The sequence below is a fragment of the Tamandua tetradactyla genome, chromosome 1 (genome assembly GCF_023851605.1).
Source record: "Tamandua tetradactyla isolate mTamTet1 chromosome 1, mTamTet1.pri, whole genome shotgun sequence".
In the NCBI taxonomy this organism is placed as follows: Eukaryota; Metazoa; Chordata; class Mammalia; order Pilosa; family Myrmecophagidae; genus Tamandua; species Tamandua tetradactyla.
In genome coordinates, this window is record NC_135327.1 from 23,587,730 (window position 1) to 23,610,664 (window position 22,935).

Genomic DNA, 22,935 nt, shown 5'->3' on the forward strand with positions numbered 1-22,935 from the left:
GCTGTTGGCGCTTGTCTCGAAGCTCGTCCTTCCCTCTGAGCTTGGCACTCTGTGTTCTCGCGAAGTGGTCTGTTGTCACAGACCCACTGGTGAGCAGGTGGGCTTTACAGAAGGTTGGCCAGGGAACTGCTGTATATCACCTGCCTGCAGCAGCACATGTTAAAACCCCACAAACGGGAAAGACCTCATGTTGACAACAGATACAGCCAATAGATAAAAGGTCTGTGGAGTCATTGTACTCCTCTACTTTTCTGTAGTTTGAAATCTTTCTTTTAAAAAGAAAAGAAAGTAAATATTTTTCTGTGAAGTTCCCCCCCCCCACCAACCCCTCTGTCTCTCCCTCTCTACATCACCCCTACCCTACCTCACCTCACCCCAACTTCTCAAACCCCCTCACCCCCACCTCACAAACAGATCAGCTCCACTTGGTAGCTCCACTTTGCACACTGGTATCATCAGGGGACACTTAAAAATCATTGCTGCCCAGTGACTGTCCCCCACCCCCATCCCTGTGTCCCAAGATTTGGACAGAATGGTCTGGAGGGAGTGGCTGGTCTCGATTATTGGTAAATGCTCCGCAGGTGGTTCTGGTATTTGCTAGAGTTAAACAACCATCTTGTCAACCTAGAGCCATCCCTGACTCTTAGGATCCAGGCTCAGGTTAGCCAAATGTTTTGTGACCTGGGGTGGGGGTGACCCACCATAAGGACCAAGGACCAAACTGACTTGGAGAGCTATTTCCTTCTAACCTGGACATGTGCTTCGGTCGCCGCAAGGACTCCTGGGGAATGTCATTCTCTCCGTGAAACTTATGCAACACGGTTCACTCACCCTTTGGAGAGTGCAGAAGAACCTACAGGAACCAGCCTCAGTCCTGCATCAGGCCCAGGAATAGAAAGGAGCTATTGTCACAGAGTCACTTTAAGGGAGCAGCTAAAAAACCACATTCAAAGGGCCCTGATGATAATGAGTATGCTAATGTGATTTCCACCAGTGCCCTGTGCCTGTGCTACCTCCAAAAAAACCCTGCCTGACCTTCCTCGTGGATTCAAAGCTTCCATTGAAGTCAACGGGGGATTTGGGTTAAAACAGCATGAAAGTTTTAACTTAAATAGATGAAACTGGGAAATTGTGAATTAAGGGCGAGTTTCACGTTGGCACTGACGCCGCTGACCTTGAGGGGGAAAGCATGTCCTCCCTGCTTCTGGCCAGGTGAGCTGTGGCCTTTAGGTGAACCAAGCAGGCAGGCAGGACGTTGTACATGACAAATGAGTACAGACTTAGAGCTCTGGACACTTGGGTTTAAATCCCAGCTCTACCACCCACTAGCTGGGTGACCTTGGGCCACACACTTCAATGGTCAGCACCTCAATTTCCCCATCCGGAAAGTGGCAAGATAGTGGATACCTATCTTGCAGAGTTGCTTCACGGATTGAAGGAGAAGTATGTATGTGGGAGAGGTTAGGAAAGTGGAAAGCATCTTCCAACCCATAAAAAGATAAGGCAGATTAACTGATTAGCTGACCTGGACAGATTAGGATGAAGCATTAGAGTTCCCCGTCCTACCTTCCAGCGGCACAGCAAGGGTGCAAAGACCACTGGCCTTCCATCTCCCAGCTCTTCCTTCCTTCATTCAACATGGATTTATGAAGTGCTTCCTGGGTGCCAGGCACTGTTAGGGTCGTCGGGATTTCGCTATGAGCAAAATAGATTAAACTCTGCTTTCGGCAGGACTGCCATTCTAGTCAGGGAGACAGACACTAAACCCGGGAACTGATAAACATTTAATATGTGAAGTGGTGATAAGTGTTATGGAGAAGAAAAAAAAGAGAAGCTCTCAATGAAAGGGGCAGAGCTTTAGAATCAGACAGACCTACATATTAATCCCAGCTTGCCCCTTTGCTGGCTGTTTAACTCTTGGGAAAGTGAGTTTATCTCCCTGACACTCTTCTCATATGTTAAATGAGATCCAATGATCATCCATCCATCCATGGACCGAATAGAGAGAGAGCCGCTATCTTGTGACAAGCATCATTTAGAGTGCTGAGCAGAACACAAAGACGAAAACAGACAAAAATCCTTGGCCTCGCAGAACTTAAAATCTAGTGGAGAGAAAGAGACGCTAAACACATGTACACATATCAGGTGATGAAGAAAAATAAAGCAGGGGAATGAAGTAGAGGATGATGAAGGGTGCTAGTTTCAGGGGTTAGATCAGGGAAGGGCTCTCAGAGGAGGTGTGATCTGAGCTGAGACCTAAAGAACATGGGGTGGGGGGTGGGGGGAGGGGGGTAGCAGTGGGGGAGGAGCTGTCCCAGCCAAAGCAAACAGCAAGGGCCAGGGCCCTGAGGTGGGACCATGCAAGATGCTGAGAGGACTGGAGAATCAGAGACAGCATGTGCGAAGCGCCAGGCCCAATGCCTGCCTCTAAGTAGGTGCTCGATATTTCTGGTTATTATTTGTGCTCCGTTTCTGGTAAAATGGAGGATAAGTGACTTTCCACTCTCATAAAAGTTCTTCGGGGCTCTATGGATTGGCGACTTTTTCATTCACTTTTCTGTTCTTGCTATCTACAAGTCAAACTCCCCAGCCCGCCTGCCAGCAGCCTCTCTAAGTCCAGTCTGAAGCCAACTTGAATGTTTGGCATGTGGTGTGTGTAATTAATGTTGGTTATTAAATAATAATGACAACATCTTAAATTCCTTTCCTCTTACAGATTAGACGTCCCGGAAATGCTGTGCCGGTCGCCAAGACGCACCTCCATCTGGGGTGGAAGGCAACATCTGCTCAACAGCTGCATCTTGTTTAAGGGCTGGTACTTAATTAAATTGCTCAGCTCGGGTAGGGGCAGGCGGAGCTGTGCAGGAAGGGGTAGGCTGAGTCTCAAGCACATATTTCACCTCTTCCCAAGCCAATCCAAACTCCTCCCCCAGAGGTGTCCCTCCACACATCTGTTGAGCCAGCCAACCTGGACATCTGTGCATTTCCCGGATGCAGCGGGTTCACTGAAGCCACCTCCTGGACTCTACTCAAGCTGTCCTCCTGCCGGGAGCACCCTCCTCCTGCCCATCCAACTTCTCCCTGTCCTTTGAAAGGCCCCGAATCAAACACCACAGTCTCCTCCCTGAGAGCTTCTCCCACCTCTTGGGCACAGTGAATCACCCTCCCGTGGGTCCTGCCAGCACCTTATGTAGTCTGTGATTGGGCCATTCACCCCCATCATAATGAGAAGTTAGGATTTAAGGGATGATTATGATTACTGAATCATCATACAGATATTCCTTTTTTACTTTCTGGTATATTAAAGTAGACAGAGGGAAATGCCTGAAATCTTTGAACTGTAATCCAACTTCCTTGATCTCTGCTAATCTTTGTATAGCCTTTATCTGTGCCCTTGTGATTATAAAAACCTTGGGACTGGCCCTCACTAGTACCCATTTTATACGGTTTTTCAACTTTGGAGTCTTAAGATCACTCTAGACAGCCCCTAATGTTTATCAATGAAGGGTCTTAGGTCAGCCCAGAACTAACCCACCCAAGTCCAAAGTTATCTTGAGAACCAAAACTGGATCTAACCAAAATTGGCCCACCTGACTTGCACAGTAACTTGGACTTTAACCTATTAGTGACCTATACCTCATTATAATACTAAAATCACGCCCATCATCATATTAAGGGTACCATTTTCTTACATACATTCTGTGACTAAGCATGTAATCAATCTACAGATGCTCAGTAATGAGATCCCATCAAGTACATCTTCTAGACCATTGTGCTCATTAGCCCAAAACCTGTCCATCTTTTTTTTTTTTTTTTACATGGGTAGGCACCGAGAATTGAACCCGGGTCCTCTGGCATGGCAGGCAACCATTCTTGTCTGCTGAGCCACTGTGGCCACCCCACCTGTCCATCTTTTGATACTACGAAACTATCAGAGTTACTGCAGTTTGGGGAGACAGATTTTTGGGCTAATAGGCCCTCTGATCTCCTGCTTTGTGCCTCGCAATAAACTCTCTCTTTGAAACCCTGGGGTCTCACCAATTGGTCATTTGAGTGCATGGGGCAAAGAATCCACTGCTTTTGATCAGTATCTCCGTTGGGTTGCAATTTTGTATCCTCTTGCTCTTTTGGGAGTTGCTTATGGTTGGGAACCATGTATGTTAATCCTTGTAATCCCAGCACTGCACCAAACTAAATGTTTGGTTAGTAAAAGAATGGATGGATGGATAGATGGAAGGATGGATGGATGGATGGACAGACGGATGGACGGGTGGGTGGGTGGATGGATGGATGGATGGATGGATGGATGAATGGAAGGATGGATGGGTAGGTAGAAAGGAAGGGATGAGAAGGGAACAGAAGGGAAGGGAAGAAAGGAAATACAGCTGAACAGATGAATCCACTACCGCTATCTAAATTCAAGCCACCATCATTTCTCACTTGGACAAATACTACAGTCTTGCAGCAATCTTCTGGTGTCCATTCTTGCTCCCTAGTAGTCCATTCTACTCAGAGAACTCAAGCAATCATCTAAATATAGGTTTGTATCATGTTAAACCTTGGCTAAAAACCTTCCAGTAGCTTCCACATTTTTAATGGAGGCCTATAAACTCCTACAGGAGGCAGCCCCTCTTTACTCCTCTGTCGTATGCTCTGATTACTTTGGTAAAAACTGCTAAGCTCTCTCTTACATCAGGACTTTTGAATCTCCTCTTCCTTCTTCCTGGGAATAGCTTCCTCTGGCTCTCTGTGAACCTGGCATCCTCTTCAGGTCTAGGCCAAATGCCACCTCCTCAAAGATGCCTTTCTTTACCCTTCTAGTTCAAATACCTACTATCTTGATTCTCCAAGGCAAAGGGGGTCAATCAGCTCACCAGGCCTTTGACTGCTGAAATCCAAACAGCTCCTCAAAGCACCAGCCTCACTTATGGCGCCTTTCCCTCCAGGGCTAGCCACAAGCATCCCTTCTCCTGGGGACTCACACCTCCTCTCCATCAACTGAAGAGCCTTCATGAATGGGCTTGTCTGGAACTGTTGCAATTAAACCATCAGAGCAACATTTGTTTACTATGGTACTTAGAGCTGGAATGGCTTGTTGTTTTTGACGATTTCTATTTTCAGCACCGTTTCCTAGGGATAGTGGGGAGAGGATAAGCAATGAATCCTAGTCTATTCAAGCAAAAAGATACTTCAGTGAATCCTAGAATTTCAGAGTCACAGAATCCTAGAATCATTGTCATGGCATGTGAGAGCAGTGAACATCTATAATTCTGGTTACAGGCTCCTAGCTTCATGGAATTCTAGAATCATACTCAAAAGAAATTAGAATCTTAAAATCATAAAAATTTCAACTCAAAGTCTTAGAGTTCTGGAATCTTAAGAGACACTTAATTTTATTTTCTCTCTTGCAGGGTCACCTCCTTGGAAGACTGTCTCTCACCACTTTAGGTACAGTGAGTCCTCCCTCCACACTCTGCTGCTCTCTGATTAATTTTTCTTCATAGCACTGATCATCACCTGCTTATTTGCTTATTGCTTGCCTCCCCCACACCTTAGATTGAAGTCAGGAATTTTGTTTTGTTAACTGCTGGGAACTTAGAGCAATGCTTAGAACGAAGTAAGAGTTAAAAAGAACCTCAGACAACAATATTTCTTGAATAACTGCTTCATGCTGGTCCCTTGGAGACAAACTTTGTCTTGAACCAGGATAGGTGGTAGGATTTCTCATGCCGCATCCTTGGTAGTACATTCCCAGAGAACTGTGTTGAAAAGGATCCCACGGGCTCACCTGAGCTCCATGGGGAAGGGCTATCGATTAGTAATGTCTGACGTGGAGTGAGCAATGGACAGAGGTGGCTTTCTTTGCTCTGGTTTCTAGTCTTACACTTAAAAAAGTTCATAGGGGGAGAGGAACGCACCTGTGTCAGCCAGCTTGGGATTGCTAGAGCCAAGATTAAAACCCAGGTGTTGTATCTACTTCTTCAAACTTGCCTCATAGTGGCTTGTGTTGGTTCCTGAATCTGAGTTTCTCTTTCAGGCACCTGTTCAGTGCACCCCGTACCCAAGCCTTTAGGCTCTGGTGGGCCTCCCCAGGATTTCAGTCCACTGAAGTCCCTGGCCCCGAGCCCCAGCCTGGAAACCCAATTCTGGAACACTGCCTGAATGCACAGGCCAGTTATTTGTGTGTGTGTGTGTGTGTGTGTGTCTGTGTGTGTATGTATGTGCATGTATGTGTATCCTTTCATTCTGAGTTTAATAATTTATACACTTTACATATGTAAATACTTATATATCTAAACACATATTCAGACACAAAACATATTTTGAAGCTAACATTGTTCTTTAAAGGTGAATTTGTGGTAACTGGAATTTAATGCCCTATATTGTTATTAATAACCAAACACACATTACTGGTTTGCACCCAGCAATTCTGCTAGCTACCCACAAGAAGGAAAAAAGGGAAGTGGGTTTTTGCAAGAGCTTGCAGCCAAGTGCCTACCCTTACAGAACTAAAGCATGACACTGATGGTGCAGGCCACTTAGGAAATGTAGGAGAAAACCAAGTGATAGTACAACTTGGGAAAATTATTTGGCCAAATCTACTATGTCTGTATCTATGCCAATATCTATCTATCTATGTCTATAAAATCTATATCTATCTATATTTAGCTCTCTTCCTCATTATGTGTGTGTATTTGTGTGTATATATATATACACACACACACATATCTCCTATATCCTTGCAATTCCACTCTTGATAAGCCAGTTATTTTTAAAAATCCAAAAAGAAAAGGAAGAAAGAGAAAACTCACTGCTTCGGCCTCTGCAACAGCCCTGGCTGAGAGAACAGAGGCTTGAAAGGAACAAAGGGTTTCCTCAAACACAGCAGATCAAGGGCTTGGCTTATGGGGTAACCGGTAACCGACCACCGAGCTTTGTGACAGATCTTTCAGAAGGCAGCAGGCCTCTGTTCCCGCTGCAGTCTCGGGGGGGGGGGGGGGGGGGTGCAGGGGACACCCTCCCCTCCTACCTCCCTACTTCAATCCCAGAACCCATGAATGCTGGGGCTCAGAAGACCCTTTCAGAGTGTGGAGTCTGGTGCCCTCTGACCAGGTGGGCAGGCAGCAGCCCTGAGATGGCCAGAGACCCGCCCGAGGCCACAGCATTTCCCTCCTCAGCCGGTGCCCTTTCAGGGAGGGAGAGACCAGTTACACCCCCCCAAAACCCCCTCATCTCCAGGCGGCCCAAGAGAGCCTCTTCTGGAACTCTCCCAGCCACAAAAGCTTCCTACTTACTTCCTCCCTCCCCCGGACTTCCCCTTTGTGCATCTGGATCTGGTGTGTACAACCAGGTCTCCAGGGCCAGCGCTGTCCATTCTGAAATTGCGAAGGGACCGCAGGGGCGCCCCAGGCTTTCCGGACCCCCAACTCCAGCGGCGTCCTGATCCACGGCGCGGGAACCACTCCGGAGCTGGGCGGGGCCTGCGCGGTGGTGACGCGTCAACAAGGTACACCATCTGTGTGCCAGGACTGCTGCGACGAAAGCCACCCCGTCCCGTCCCAGCGCGCCAGGGCTGCTGCTGCGAAAGCCACCCGGTCTCAGCACGCCAGGGCTGCTGCGGCAAAAGCCACCCGCCAGTTGGCGTAAACTACAGGAACTTGTCGGTTCACAGTGTGGAGGCCAGACGGCCCAGACCCGAGCTCCGCTTCCACCACGGGCCGACGGTGTCTGGCTTGTGTCTCCCCGTCCCAATTTCTTGGTTTATAAGGGCTCCAGTCTTACTGGACTCAGGCCTGCGCTGGCTCTGGCCTCATCTGAACAGGCCCTTGGGAGGGTCTATCCACCAATGAGGTCACACCCACAGGCCACGGACTTGTCTCTTAGGGGACTGGTGAGGGTGCCGGCGCAGGATAACAGCGCTGTGATGACCGTGTTATCGGCCCTGATTTTCCCGGTGCTGTGCTCAGGTGACAGAGCAGTCATTGGCAGGGCTGGCACCTGAGTGCAGGTCTGAGGGTCTCCCCGTCACCCCTCTGCTCTACTGCTCCCCGCTGTGTAGCCCAGACAGGTGGTGCTTAACCCCAAGTCGTGGGGTCCAGGCATGTACCAGGGGGAGTGGAGGGGAGGCTCCCACAAAGGCCAGGCATCTGTCCCCATGCACAAGGCCTGCCTTTGGCCTAAGGATGGCACAGGCTCTCCTTGTCCACCTTCTCTGTACCTTGGTCTCCTTCTCTCTCTCTCCCTTTCGCCCCCCACATGTGTCTCTGACTTACAGTTTCTCTGGCTCTTTCCGATACCATCTGGGTGGGTGGGTCCCCCCTTGCCCCTATTCTGTGGGCCTCTCTCTCTGGATCTCTTTCTGCCCCTTTCTCTCTGTCTTTTCCCCTAAACCTCCCAGTTTCTCTTTTCCCATGCCTTCCCGATCTGTCACTCTGCACCTGTGTGCTACTTTCTCGCTCCTCAATGCCCCACCCCCACCCCCACTCCATATTTCTAATCCTCTGCCCCTAGCTCTGGATTTCTATCTCTTTCCCCAGCCTGTCTCTCTCTCACTTTCTCTTTTTGTGTCCCCCTTTCTCCCCAGTCCTATTTCTCTCTCTCACCCTCACTGTGCCTCTCCTCTATCTTAACCTGCTTTCTCTGTCTCTGTCTCTTTCTCCCCATCCTCTGTCTGTCTCCCTCTCTAGTTCTGTCTGTCTGTCTCTCTACCTCAGTCTCTCCAGCTTTCCTTGCCTTGGCTCTCCCTGCCCTCCTGGAGCCTGTTCTTTCTCTCTCCCGCCCCCACACTGACACAAGATATTCTGACAAATCCCCGCTGAGCTGCAGGGGGTGGACAAGGAGGGATTGGTCAGGAGCCCCCCAAAAGGTGGATTTTTGAGAGGTGGGGAGGGGAGGTGGGTCATGTTAAAAGCAACTGAACCAGCCTCCTCCCTTCCTTCCTTAGAAATGTCGAGTTGCTTTCCTGGGAGACAGAAGAGAAAGTCTCTGAATAGGGATTTAAAGCACTAAGCTCTGATTCCTTCTTTTTAATATTTATCAAGAGAGAAAGGGGATAATTTCAGGAAGATCATTTCAAGGCGAAAACCCACATATTTTCGATAGAATTATTCCAAAAGCCCCTTTCCAGCTCATTGGAGTGTATAATTTCTAAGTTAAAGATGTGAGGCCTGGTTTCCAAGTTCCTTAAAATGACGCAGCTAAGTGAGGGCCAGAAAGGGAGTGTGAGATGAGAGGATGGGAGATGGCAAGCAGGGAGCCCAGCCCCTGCCCGGCTGGGGAAGAGCAGCAGCCAGTCCCCGCCCTCCTCTCCTCTACTTGTCCCCCTCAGCAAACCAGCTGAACTCGGGGCGATCATCAGGGTCAAATACCCACCCCAGCCATGAGATCTCTCTAAGGCTGGATCCACAGAGTCAGCTGCCCTGGGGCCCCTCAAACGCAGGGTGTCCAGCGCTGCCCCTGCCATCGTCCTCCCTGCATCTCATCTCCCCTTGATGCTCCCCATTGCAACCCTCCAGTTGCCCAAGCTCCTTCTAAGTCGTTGTTCAGCCTTATTGTTTCTCCCACCTTAATACCTCTGGACTGTCCCTCAGCCGCATTCCCGCAGCCCCAGGTTTTACTTCTAGCTGCTCTAAGATACTGGAGACTAAAGAAAGGTATCAATTTAATGATTTAGTAATCATATTCATTTGTTAAATCTTACCTTCTCTGTATAACTCCACCATCACTTTTAATCTTTCCATCCCTCTCTTTAGGGGTGTTTGGGCTATGACCATTCTAACTTTTTCATATTGGAAGGGACTGTCACTAATATGGGGTAGGGAGATGGAACTATCTGATGTTCTGGAGAGGCTGGGCCCTCTAGGTCTCAGGACTTAACTGGTCCAGGGACCCATCTGGAGGTTGTAGGTTTCTGGAAAGTTACTCTAGCGCAAGAACCCTTGTGGAGTCTTATATATTGCCCTAGGTGTTCTTTAGGATTGCAATGGCCCATTTTTTAAATGAGAAAACTGAGGTTCAGAGAGAGGAAGAGATGGGGAAGAAGTCAGTGTGAGAGTTGAATCTGAACCCCACCTTCCCATTTCCAGGCCTGGCTTCGTACTACACCCTCTCAAATCACCTCCGATTCCAGGAGCTGGCTTATTAGGATTTTAAGATTCCACATGGCATTCTAAGAAAATATGCTAACAAATCATTCCAACACAATATCATATTCTAATATATCACGCTAACATAATATTATAGCATAGCACTCAAATATGCTAACATAACTCGATATTCTAATTCAACATTTTAGCACAATGCTAACCAACATTCTAATCTAACATTCTAAAAAAAAATACCATCCTAACATTACGTAACGTTCTAATACAATGTTATCAGATGTTATAACACATCATTCAAATCTAAGCTGCTAACACAACATGACATTTCTTTATCATTTGAACACAATTATGTGCAACACTCTAAAATAACTTTCTAAGTTACTACCCTAATATGGAAGAATCTGAGATTCAAAGCCTCTGGAATTTCCACTGGACAAGGTGACCCTGAGCCCCAGTCATGCTGACCAGAGCTCAGGGCTCCTTACAGACCTGGCCACCCCCTCCTCTCCAACTTTGTGACCATACCTAGCCATGCCCAACCTGCTTCTGATCTTTGAGGCCAGAGCAGTTCCCATCTCTGGGAGCCCCTGGAACCCTGTCAGATGGACAGACGCAGCTTCCCAGCCCTATAGAGGGCACAGAGCCCCAAGGCAGCAGGCTGGACTCCTCAGCCTCTGGTGGTGACCTGTACCCCCACCCTGCTCCCGGCCAGGCCCCCTGCACCTAGAGGCTGGGGGTGGGGAGAGGGGAGGGAGAAGGAGGAAAAGGCTGGCTCTGATCCCACTTTGAGAGGGACCCATGAGGACTCTCTCTTCCCGGCTTCTGGTTTATTGCCAGGGCCTGGAACAAGAGGATGTACCAGGGTAGCCAGAAGTCAGGGCCTCGAGGCAGCAATTGTTCCTCATGCCCACAGACCTGGAAACACAAGACTGCAGGAGCTTTAGGATCAGCTAGAGCAGTCGTTTTGGAACTTTTTCTTGGCCAAGGATCCATCTGTTCATTTAGAATCCTCCCCGCAAACCCTGGTCTACAAGGCAGATCCTGACAAGGCCCAGCCACCTCCTTCTATCTGCAAGTTCTCTCCCCGGCTGCCTGCCCTGAGTTCCAGCCACTCGGCTGCCTCGCTGGTCACCTCATACATCAGGTCACCTCACACACCTCACACATCAGGCACTTCCCCTCCCTGGGCCTTCCCATCCCTGGGCCTTCCCCTCCCTGGGCCTTCCCATCCTTGGCTGCTCCCTTTGCCTGGTCCCAGGATTCATTCCCTCACTTTCTCTGGGTCTCTCCCTGTTCCAGTGTCAGCTCCCCACACCATTCTGACCAAGTTCTCTCAAAGAGCACCCCCAGCTCCCTCCACCCTCTTCCCGGTGTTGATTTCCTGCACGGTAGGTACCACCATCTGATACATTGTTTGGCAATTTGTCCATCTGTCTCCTCTCCCAAAACAGTGGTTCTCAATCCAGCCACACACTGGAATCACCTGCGAAGCTTTTTAAGCTCCCAGTGCCCCCCTGAGGGGTGCCAGTCAGGCAGCAGGACTTTGTGACGCTCCCAGGTGATCTTAATGCGTCACCAAGGCCGAGAGCTCATGAACTGGAATGTCAACTCCACGAGGGCAGGGACTGCCTTCCTGTTTAACGGATGGCAGACAGAAGGTATTCAATGAATATCTGTTGGGTGAATAAATAAATTCAACAAAACATTTCCATTTTAAAAATGTTAGTCACATAGTAAAAATGTCAAACAGTACAAAAGGTTTTGCAATGAAAGTGGATTTCCTCCTTCCCTGGGCTTAAAAGGGAAGGCAGTGTTCATCTGGAAAAAGAAGAAAAGGGCATATCCTGCAGGAAGTGCAGGATGTGCAAAGACCCAGAGGTATGACCCAGCACTTGGCTCTGGTGCTTACAAGAATTCCAGCCCCTCAGGGCCTGTCACCCTGTGCCATCTCACAGCTTGCTGAGGCATCAGGAGCCCCTTCCAGAATGCCTCAGCTCCCTGGAAGTTCAGATTCTCCAAATTCCCTTCCAGCCTCAGTTCATCCTTCATCAGTGGGAATGATTATCCTGCCTTTTGGGGATCTTCTGAACATCTAATGAAATAATAAAAGTGAAGTGATGTATACACTGTAAAGTGCTGTGCATCGTAATGACTGAGTGGCCTCTCTGTGCCGGGCATATGTCTTGTTCTTTTGGATATGCCATCTCATTGAATCTGCACAACAGCTGGAGGTGAACTATGATGGTGCTATTTTGTGGATGGGGAAACAGAGGCTCAGAGAGGTGGAGTGATTTTGCTCAAGGGCATCCAACTAAGGCCCTGAGCCTGGAACCAAGCCCAAGTCTGTCCATCTCTAAAGGCTGTGGAAGTAGCAAATTTGAGGGCTTTTGACCTCACAAACATGAAGTGTGTAGGATTTGAGAGCTCTGAACTCCAAGAGTACCAGGTGGTCAGGACGGACCAAGAGTTTGGTTTCACGATTTATTTTACACACATCCCCACCAATTGCTTGTCAAAAGGAGGGGTGGAGGGGTGGCGGGGGCTGGTGGCTGGGAGCCTGGGCCGTCTCAGTCACAGGGGGCGAGGGGGGGGAATTGTCTGACTGCCAGCCAATCCGGGATGCCGGAGCTGGCGTTAGAAAGGCCCTGGCCCCATCTTGCCGGGACACTCTATCTTTGTCCCTGGACACAAAAGCGGCCTTGTATTGGCCCAGCAGTGCTGATTCCACATGCTCCTGACGGCCCCAGCCTCTCTGCCTCGAGAAAAGCCCATTTTGTCATGTCAAAAGACTAACTTGTTTCTTTTTCATCAAAACGTGTTGACTGACCTGGTTGATTTATCTTGGGAAAGTGATGGGTGAGGGAGGGGAGTGAGGCGACAGAGATGGGGACAATCCAGAAGGCTGCGTAGTCCAGCCTGACTTAGGGATGGACACCCAACCTTTACCTGAGAAAGAAAGATAACTCCATACTAAGTGTGATTGCAAGCATCAGGACACTCCCCCAATCTCACTAGGGGCAGAGATTCCACCATTAGCTATTCATTTCTTTAGCTTCAACCTTTGAAGACAGCTAAAGATAAAAACTTCCTTTCAATGGGAGTTTCCTGTTATAGTACCTGAGTGTGAATTAGTGTTCCTGAGAATAGGGGTGTATCAGACAGCAGAAGGGATGGGCCACTAGGAGCCCAGAAGGGATATGAGGGGGGTAATATTACTCAAAAAAGAAGGGGGACTAAGTGAAGGACAAAATAAAAGCAGACATTTTCTTCGGTAGTTTTCCTCCCAAGATCAGTCCTTTTCTCTCCATATTCACCAACTATTGCTCAGTTCCCTCCTTCCCTCCCTTTCTTCCTTCCAGAAATATTTGATGAGCACCTACTCTGCTCCAAGACCACTTCCAGGCACTGAAGACATAGAGAATAGAAGTGGTGTCAAGAAGCTTCCCTCTTGTGAAGGATATAGTTGATAAATAAGTAAGCAAATGAGCTAACAAGCTCATCCTGGTGGAGGTGTGTGCTGTGGGGGTACAAGGCAAAGCATTAGGCCAGAGGGTCTGGGGGCAGATGGGAGGGCTGCTGTGGCCAGTCACCCTAAGAAGTGAGACATGTTTGCCCTGAGACTTGAAGGGCTGAAGGACCCAGCCATGGGAAATGCCAGGAGACGATATTCCAGGTGGAGGGAACAGCATGTACAAAGTCTCTGGGGTGGGACCGACGTGGGGTTTTCCGGATACACGGCCAGGGTGCACGGCGGGGATGGTGGGAAGAGGAAGGATCCAGAGTGGCAAAGCCCACCTACAGGGCTTCGTGGCTCCTTGGAATGCCCTAGGGTTTTATTCTGAGCAAAATAGAAAACTGTGAGAGGATCCAAGCAAGGTGGAGGCATGAACTGATTTATTTTTTCATGAGCCCTCCTGGCTGCTGTGTGGAGAATGGCTGGGGTGGAGGTGGTGGTGGTGTCCAGGTGAGAGCAGGCAGTGGCTGCGCCCATAGGGGATGGCATTGGCTGCAGGGAGAGTAGACAGAATTGAGATATCTATTTTGGAGATAGGACCCAGAAAATGAATGAATGAATGAATGAATGAGCTCTTGAGGTGGTTGTCAGCAGATCTAGGTTCTAGTCCCTGTTCTGCCTCTGCTTTCAGCATGACCCTGGGCAAGTCCCTTCCCTTTTCTGGGCCTCAGCTTCCCCCTCCATGAACGAGGCTCTGAGAGTTCGAATGGCTGATGCCACCGTCTCCTGCAGCAGGGACGGCCAGCCTGAGCCCCTAAGTCCTGCCACTTCTGGAGGCAGGGAATGTGATCCAGTTACTAATCCAGTCAGGCCTGGCTGGCCCAAGGGCAGCTGCGAAAACCTGGGGGTGATGCGGTGACTCACACATGGTCCCTGCGCTGTCAGAAGAAACTGGGACAGCCAGGGACCTGAGACTCACCCACAGGCTGGGAAGGGCTGGCAGCACGCCACCATGCAGCTGGGGGGAGGGAGCAGGCGGCCAGCTCTGGGCTTCCTGAGCCCTGCTGGGGACTGACGTTCCAGCCACTGCAGTCACCATTCCTTCCGGCTCGTTTCAACCCAACACTGGGCTGTGCCCAACCTCCACGGGACCGTCTGGGTGCCCGCTCGGTCTTCCCTCTGCCAGTCACTCAGTGACGTGACCGTTACCGCCCCCACTTGGCTGGTGAGGAAGCCGAAGCCTGGAAAGATAAATCACCCACCAGGCATGGGTGGCAGAGCCGGGAGTTCTACTGGGCTCCACTGGTTCCTTGCATTGTTCCCTTCCACCTCCAAGTTTGGCATGAAAAAAAAAAAAGAGAAGCTAAATAGGTTTTAATAACTCGAGAAACTCATGCCCTCGTATGTTACTGGGCTGAGGCCTTTCCAACAAAAGCTTTTCTTACCTACAGCCTCTTGATCATGTTTTCACATGACCTGGCCATCGCTCACAGCTCTTTGGCTCTTCGTTTAGTCATTTGCACGTTCAACGACTCCCGACTGGGAGCCTCCCATATGCCAGGGGTGACGTGGGACCCTGAGAAGCGGGACACGGTGATCAACAGAGTCTTATCACCTGCACTCATGGGCTTATATTGTCTAGACAAGGGAGGGAGATACTAACAGAAAAATTTGTAGACCCGGTCGTCCCTTACCACCTAATTGTGGTTCTGAGTAAATTCCTACCTTCTCTGAGTTTCAGTTTCCTCTTGTAAAATGGGATGGTTAGACCTGCTCCCCCACGGGGTTGTGGTAAGGAGTAGAGAGCGCCTGTATCAGGCCTAGCCCAGGGGCCTGGCCCACAATGTGTGCTCCTTAAACATGAGTTGTTGCTGTGGGTGTGCATAGTGCAGCCTCCCACCTAGCCGTGTTCGTGCAGGTCCGCTGAGATGCAGATGCCAGGACTGAATTAGATATGCCAGAGACTCACTGGGGCGGGAGCAGGGCAAGGCAGGGAGAGCCCTCAGACCTGGGTGGGTCTGGCACCTGGAGAGGAGAGGGAGAAGGAAGGCAGATTGGGTAAGAAGAGTCTGGGACTGCAGCATGGTTCAAAGAAACATTGGGTAAGAAGAGTCTGGAACTGCAGCATTGTTCAAAGAAACATTCAGTGAGGCCAGTGGGGGGCCCTCAAGCCTGTGGTTCTCGTTGGAATAGTCCAGCCTGTCTCCAGAATGTACCTGCTTTGGTGCCCACCTCTTGCCCCGATGCTCAGTCGTTGACTGAGAGCAGACCACAGGAAGCAAGGGCTCAGGGCAGGCCTGGGGGTGGGTTGTAAGGGGCAGAAGCTGGGCTGTCAATCAGTCAAGTGCCCCATGACAGGAGAGCCGAGCAGAGCGTGCTCATGGCCACCACAATGCCAGAGGGCCTGTATCAGCCCGTAAGAACCAGTGTTCCATGTCCTCGGCCTGATGTGTTAACTGGCTCAGGGGAGGCCAAGACACACACAACCTGAACAAGTTTTAGATTGGTATAGGTGGGAAGGGTGATAGAAACCAGAGCAAATGGGGGGCCCATTTGGACCAGACACTGCTGATGTCAGGAAGGGGAAGTTGGAGCTATGGTTGCAATAGTCAACAAATTTAAAGCACCAAAAAGAAAGCTATTGAGGGCCCTTCGTACTCAAAGGAGATGAACTTTGGCTAAGGGCACCATCACCATGGAGGGCGAGGTTTCTGGGGTGCCAAGCCCAGTCAGAAGGCCCTTGGGTTTCTAGGAGCCCTTAGCTATTCTGTGCAGAAAGGGATCTTCTCACTTGCACAGTCCAACCCTCTCTTTACACAGATGGGGAAATCGAGTCCCAGAATGGAGCAAGAATTTCACAAAATCCCATAAGGGTCACAAATTGAACTGAAGCTTGAGTCAGGATGCCTTCAGGACTGAATCCTCTACAGCCAACCCCACCAGCATTTACTAGGGGTCTACTACAGAGAAGGAGGGACAGAGAGGGTACAGATGTCTAGTGAGGTAGACAGGGCTCAGAGAGTAGGCTGGGGTTCAAAGAGGGGAGAGGGGCCCAGAGAAAGATATGGAGACTCAGAAGGGAGGCTGAGGTTCAGAGCAGACTCTGAGAGCTCAGAAGGAGTTGGGGGTCAGAGAAGGGGTGGATCTCAGAACACAGAAGCCCTGACAGAGGGATGGGGCTCAGAGATGCATGACTACAGGGAGTCACGAGCCCAGCTGCTGGGTTCTGACTCTCAGAACCCACAAGTGTCCCTGGCATCCTGGGAGCACTTGGAGGCAGCAGCCTCCTCCCCCCAGGCAGACCTAGGAACCCCACCTTGCAGTCTTGCTCTCCTGGCACCTGTGCTGCCACCTGGGTGGGGACGGGAGGGGGAGAACTGACACTCAGGCATTAGTCAGCTCGTGGTGGTTAAAAAAAGCAGCCTCGGTGGCGCTTGTGAGGACGCATCTCCCAGCCTTGAGCACCAGGAGCTGCCACCTCGCCCTGCACCCAGCAGCTGGGCTCTACCATGGTGTGCAGGTGGGGGGACCTGACACAGCAAAGGAGGGGCTCAGAAGCCAGGGACCCCACTCTGTGAGGCCTTCCTTCCACCTTGCTGCTTTGTAATGGTAATAAGGACAGTGACACGCACTGGTTGAGCTGTGTGTGATGCCAGCGGGAGGGTGGTGGTCCTGCGCCCTGCCCAGGGTCATTCCCTCCAGATGTTGTCCCCTGGTAGGCCTGCCAACCAAGGGCCAGGTCAGGAGAATGGCCCGAATAGGGAGACAAGCTACAGGGGACCTCAAGGGCACCCCATTCAGCTCTACCTCCCACTTTACAGATAGGAAAACTGAGGCTCCTGGAGGACAGTGATGGCTCCAAGTCACATGACCAGATGCCCAGGTCCCTGTCCCCAGGGCAAGGTGACCCCAGTAAACCCCACTGGTGCTTAGGGAGTCTGCCCCCCAGCAAAAGTGTGACCAGGGAGAATTGCATTCATCAGTGCTTACTCTGTGCCTGACTTTCTTCTAAAGGTAGACCCTAAAATCCATGTAATCCTCAACATGTTTTGAAATTATCTTCTACAGGACGAAGTTCAAAGCTCGGTGCCCAAGGCCACTGAGCTGGAAACTGGCAAACCAGGGCCTGAACCCTGGAGGCCAGGTCCTGAGCCCGGACCATCCCCCGGGCCTTCCCCCTTCTTGCTAAACAAGCAAAGGCAAAGTGCAGGTAATGATCATTGTTTACTTGAAGCCACCATTTTTTGGCACTTACGATGATTCACTCATTCATTTATTCGCCCATCAAGCATTAAGCACCTACTGTTTACCACGTACTGTTGTGGACGCCAGGTGAAGAGCATTCAAAAGGAGAGTCAGGGTGCCTGTCTTCCCAGGGCCCATGAATCATCCTCTCACAATGGAGAAGGTTTTACCTCCACTCTTAGATGAGGCCCAGAGAGGTAGTGTGACTTGCCCAAGTTCACACAGCAAGGAATGGCAAAGTCCATATTTGTATCTGGGCCAGGCTGAGGCCTGATTCTCTGCTCTTAAGAACCCTTTTCCAGCCGCATCCCAAGAAGGAACTGAGCCACAGGGGGCTGCAGAGGCCTCTGCCCAGAGCTCAGACTCTTCAATACTCCATCCCACTTGCCTTAGCCTCAGTTTCCTCAACTGGCAAATGGGGCTAATGAGCTTGCCCTCCAGCCGCTGTAGGAATTCTTTTCTCCTCCTCCACTCCTTCTTTCATTCCTAACACCAGCTTTGATGCCTTCTGACATGGTTCACACATCCTCCTCTGGAGGTTATTTTTGTTCCATTCTGGAGAAGAGAAAACCCAGGGGGTTCATAGTGGTGACATGATTCTCCCAAGGCAGTGACCCTAACGGAATTCAAGTTCAGACACAAGTGCCTCAAAGTACGGGTCAGGGTCTGATTGGGTAATTTCATTAGAGTTTAATATAAGAGGAGTATTCACAACGTGATGGCAGGATATAGGAAATCACAAAAGACAAGGCAGTACCCCGGGGCTGCTACAGCTGAGCTGTTACCACCCTGAGGCCAAAGGGGTGAGGGGAAGGAGAAGTTACTATAACCTGGAGACAGAGCGCCCCTGGCAGGGGCTGGGGACTTTGGTTGGAGGCTGGAAGACGAAATGCCCCTCCCTGCCCTGCACACCTGCAAGGGCTCCCCACGTGCCAGACCCAATGGGAAGTCTCAGGGCAAGGAAGCCTGTTGATGTGGTCTGTGCAGGTCAGCCTCCCAGGGCAGAGAGCAGGGGGGAAAGGTGGGTAAATAGAAGCCGTCCAGCCCAAGTCCAGTGTCCTTTCCTTCTCCGTCACCCTGCCTTTGCCCAGGAATGTGTCACGGTCAGCGTGGCAGGATCACGCCGCAGAAACAAACCACCCCCAGCTCTCAAGGGCTTCGAGATAATTGACAAATGACGGTCCGAAGCCTCACCTCCTGCTTTGTAAATAATGTTTCCTTGGCACATAGCCCAGCCCATTCATTTACCCTGTGCCTGTGGCTGCAGAGGTGAATCGTCATGACAGAGACCCAAGGGCCCACGAGCCTAAAATATTCACTACCTGGCTCTTAAAAAAAAGTCTGCAAACCGTTGGCAACAAAAGTTTATTTCCTTCCCACACTACGTGTCCAGCTCGAGTTGGCAGGGGCCCAGGCTGGCCGAGCCCTCCCGCCAAGGACCCCACCAGCCACCCCAGCCAGAGGACGGGGACGGCAGATTGCTCACGAGCTTGTCCCCCGCAGGACGCACAATCGCTTTCGCTCATGAACTTTCGGCTAAGTTGCACAGCCCTGCCCAGGGCAAAAGCTTTCAGCCCCTCTCTACACCCCAGGGTGGGAGAAGCAGGGCTAGGCAGCACCGGACGCTAGATGGTGGCAAAACGAAGGAAGGAGGACACCGTGCTTTACAATAAACCTCCGCTGACTTGCTCGTGCACTCAGGGCTCAGTTCAGCCAGGGGGGAAGAAGCCCAGCGCGGACAGAGCCTGGCATGGGGAACAGACGTGGCGCTCAGCCCCGCCGCCCCCTACCCCCTTTTTCACGGCCTCCGTGACCACAGAGGCAGAAAGGTCTCAACAGCCTTGAGACTGGTGGCCCCTGGGAGTTCAGGCCACAGCCCCTGTCTGCCTGCTCCCTTCCTCAGGTCTTAGCCTTGAGTGGAAGCTCCCAGGGGCCCCCCTTTCTCCCCTTCCAGCCATGTGGACTCGAAGCCACTTCTCCACCCTGGGCCTGTCTAACAATCAACTCACCGTGGAGAGCAGAGGTTCCCAGTGCACCCCAGGAACCAGTCCATCGGCGAGGTTTGGGGTCCTTGGGCCCCACCCCACACACGCTGAATCAGGCCCCCGGCCATGCGGGTTTTAACACGCTCCGCAGGTATACCCGACGCCCGCTCTAGTGTGAGGGCCATTGGTGCAAAGGCAGGCTGAGATGAATTGAGACGTGCAAAGCTTTCCCTGCAGTCTTCCGCGCCTCCCTACGTGGCAACTGCATTCTTGCCCAGACCAGGAAAGCCGCAGTCAGTCTCGAGTAGGGTTTTCTTGTGCCCTAATCCTGTGGCTCAACCTCCTTCCTTCCCACCCCTCCATTCCCGCCAGGCCAGAGCCGCCATCCCCTTTCTGACCTGTCTCCCTGCCTCTGTCCTTGCTCCCTGCAGACCTTTCTCATCCCGGCTGCCAGAGGGATCCTCTCACAAACTAAATCAGATTACTCTACTCCTCCACTCAGAACCGCAGAGGTTCGCATCTCGCTCAGAATAAAATCCTACAAGGCCCTAGAAGGTTCGACTCCCAGACTCCACCGTCCACCAGCCCTATACCCTCCCGGCACTCCCTCTACTCCAGCCACACTGGCCTCCCTCTTCCTCAAACATGCCAGACACGCTCCCACCTCAGGGCCTTCACTCCAGCTGTTTCCTCTGCCAGAAACTCTTTTCCACAGGCTATTCCCACTGGCTATTCCCACATGGCTGCTTCCCTCCCTTGCTTTGGCTCTCTGTTCAAATGTCACCTCCTCGGAGACCTCTGACCCCCACCATCACGAGCGGTCCTCCCCTCCTGCTTTGCCCCTCTCCATCAGCATCATCAGCCCCTGACACCTCTGTATTGTTTCTCTGTTTATTGTCTACCTCTCTCCACTGGCCCGGGGGTCTGAGAGGCCAGGGACTGCTTTGCTTGCAGCTCTTTCCCCAGTGCCTGGCACTGAGCAGGCCCTGGTAAATCCTTGTTGAGTGAATGAATGAATTAAAAAATGAGGTCGAAAAAAGACAGGTAAATGTGGGTTTCCTTCCTGCCCCTCCTGTCAAAGGCACCGGCTGTGGCCAGCCCGCAGGCCCCTAGGGACACGAGAGGACCAGATTGGACCCCCGACCCTCATGGCTTCCCGAGAGTCACATCACAGAGACCCCAGGATTCGTGGCGTGTGCCACTTTGGACTTGACAGGTCTGGGGTCACGTCCCACACTTTCTTGCCCTATGACCTGGGGCAAATCACATCACCTCTCTGATCCTCAGTGTCACCTCTAAAATGGGGAGGGTGCTGATAATATGCGCTTTATAGGGCTGCAGCAGGACTAAATAAGCAGCACGTGCCTTGTGCACACTAAGCACTTGACACATGGAAATTACTATTGTGGCACTTATGATAGCTTTACTTCCTTCCCAATTTTGCCAGTAGCCTGGGGCTACTTAGGCAACGTTTATTAGAAGTATCACTGACTTCAGGGAAAGGGGATCTGGGCTGGACTCTCTCTGCTACCACCTTGCTCTGTGCTTTTGTACGAGTCACCATTCTGCTCTGGGACTCAGTTTCTCCATCTGGGCAATGGAGGAGGGGGTGTTGAAGGTAGTTAGTTTGTGTACACAAACTCCAGGACTAAAGTGGCCAGACTTGAGTCCTGGCCCTGCCTCCAGCAGCTGGGTGAACTTCAGCAGGTCATATAACCTCTCGTGGGTGGGTTTACCTCTCATCTATAAAATGGGAATAATACTAATTTATGAGGATTAAATAAATTAGTGTTGTGCGCTACCGAGCTGCATGCTCGTCATTCAGACGAGCGCTTGGCACCGAGCAAGCGCTGTCATTACCGCTGTCATTACCGATGGCTGTTATTATTACTAAAAATCATGCTGAGTGACTGACAAGCTTTAATGTAATTCTTAGAAAACTCCTATGAGGGGAAATAGGGAAAAAATCCTATGAGGGGACATTTTGCTTTCAGTTTGGAGGTGAGCAGTTTTGGCTCAGAGACTTGAGACACTTGCCTAAGGTCACACAGCTTCTAAGTGGAACTGAATTTGAACCAAGTACTCTCAGCTCAGCCCAAACCTGGTACTTTCCACTTATCATGCCACTTCGGCTTGGCTCTGTTTTACTGATTGAGAAACTGGGGGAGGCTCTGAGAGCTCGAGTTCTGCTGGACCTTTCCACCCAGGGCCTCTTGAATCCAGGCCCTTCAAACCTGGGGGTGTGCCTATGGTATGGCTATGATTGCCATTTATGGAGAAGGAAACTGAGGCTCAGCGGGCAGAGGGTCTTTCCCGAGGCCACTCCAAGGTAAGGGCAGAGGGGGGACTGGGGCCTAGTTGCCCCCCACTTGGGTGACCATGTCTTCAGGGGAAGGGAGCCCAGCACCCGCCTTGGCAGCGGCCCCTCCTCAGCCCTGCAGCCCCCTTTTCCCCTCCCACCCCTCCGCTTTATGACCTGTTTTATGAGTGCGGCTGGCGGCTTCCACGTTACCATGGGAACCAGCCCTGTGCGGGGCTCCTGGCAGCTCGATCCGGGATTGGCAGTTTTAATCGGGAGTCAGTTCTGGGGGCTGTGGGGAGCTAAGGGTGGGGTTTGTGAGGCCTGCTGGTGGAGGGTGTCCGTCCGCCTCTCTGCTCTGCACTGGCTCCCCAGAGTGTCCTGAGGACTCAGGGAGCTCACAGGCCAGTTAGCACCCAGAGGGTCCTGGGAAGGCTGGGGAGTGAGACAGGCTGCCTAGTGGGGGCATGGAGCGCGGATGGAGCTGGAGGAGGGGTACACACCCTCAGAGACACACAGAGAGCCATGCGGGCGCCAGCACCCAGCCACGCAGCTGCCCACGTGGCCTCCCATTCGTCCTGTGCACACGCAGTCACCCTCCTGCTCACACAGAAACAGAGCTGTGCATGCACAGTCACCCTCCTGCACACACAGAAACAGAGCTGTGCACGCACAGGCACCGGGGCAGACATGCAGGTCCAGAAAGGGACGCCTGGGTGACCAGAGACTCACACACGCACGCATATACACATATACAGACACATGGCCATCCAGAAACACTCACAGACACACACACAGATACACAGAGGGACACACAGACATGTAGACAGACACACAGACACACACACA